This window comes from Branchiostoma belcheri, unplaced genomic scaffold, assembly GCF_001625305.1.
Source record: "Branchiostoma belcheri isolate BF01 breed outbred unplaced genomic scaffold, Haploidv18h27 scaffold66, whole genome shotgun sequence".
Classification (NCBI taxonomy): Eukaryota; Metazoa; Chordata; class Leptocardii; order Amphioxiformes; family Branchiostomatidae; genus Branchiostoma; species Branchiostoma belcheri.
Window position 1 is genome coordinate 878100 of NW_017804309.1, and position 1171 is coordinate 879270.

The following is a 1171-nucleotide window of genomic DNA, read 5'->3' on the forward strand; positions in this document are numbered from 1 at the left end:
TGATAGCTGGTCGGAATCGTTCCTGCATGTCACAGAGGAAGAAAGCGGCGGTTTCAGTGCTCAAGTTGCCTAAAACTCGTGTGGCAGCCATGTTTGCAGCTAGCCAGGTATGTTGAAGCGACCTCTGACGACGATTATTTAACCTGCAGAAAGTGGGGATTCCCCTCTCTCATTTCCAACCAGCGTTCATTCTTTGGACATGCACCTTTCACGTGTTCAGTCTGCTGCATGACTTCAGCCGTCTCAGTCGTAGACGTGACCAATCAGGTATCATCGAATAGACACTGGCCAACCAGGGATTGTAAAAAAAGACGCAGCCATGTTATGAAATCATGCGTTTCTTTGTTGTGTATAGTCATATGACTGGCGGGAAAGAACCGCGTGTAGCTGTTATGATTGACACAAGCGAGAGCTTTCCAGCGAGAAGCAAGCAGTGCAGTGACATGTAGTGACATAGAACACTGTACGCTGTACACTAAACACTTGTAGTTATTATATAGCGTTACAGTGTACAGCGAGAAGAACCCAAACGAAGAGCGTGGTGTTCACGTCACGATTGCTGAAGAAATCGCAAGGACAGACGTACACGGCTTGAAAGAGGTAAGTAAGAGTAGGCATTGTTGTTGTGTCAAACAGGTGAAACTACAGTAACGTTACGGTTGGTAAGTTATTATGAATTGCCGTGTCTCTGTAAGCCCCAATCTTCAATATCGTAAATAGAAACTGTTGTAGATCAATAATCCTATTGCAAAACCCATAACGTCATAGGCGATGGCCAGGTCACCGTGTGCCTCAGGGCAGCGCTTCCACGGCGAAGCTGGTGGGAAAGGGGCGGAGGCACTATATATACTAGTGTAAATAGCCTAGTATCTAAATGTATTAGGACTAGTCGACTGCGCGACTCTACTCTACTCTACTCTATACCCGCGCTATCTGTAATGTCGTGAGGGGAAGGAAAGGGGTGTTTTTTTGAGGTTTTTGGTTACTGTCGGTTTTTGTTTTGTTTTGATCACCTGACCAGCAGGTAGGCTCGCGGCGCGGGGTGACGTTAGCCTCTACCAGGCTTGAGGGCACGGCTGGAATTATAGTAGAAATCGGCCCGAAATAGAGAGATAACACGCCGAGGGAGTTTAGCCATCCAGTTTACAGTGGGCCGGCAAACTGTAAACTG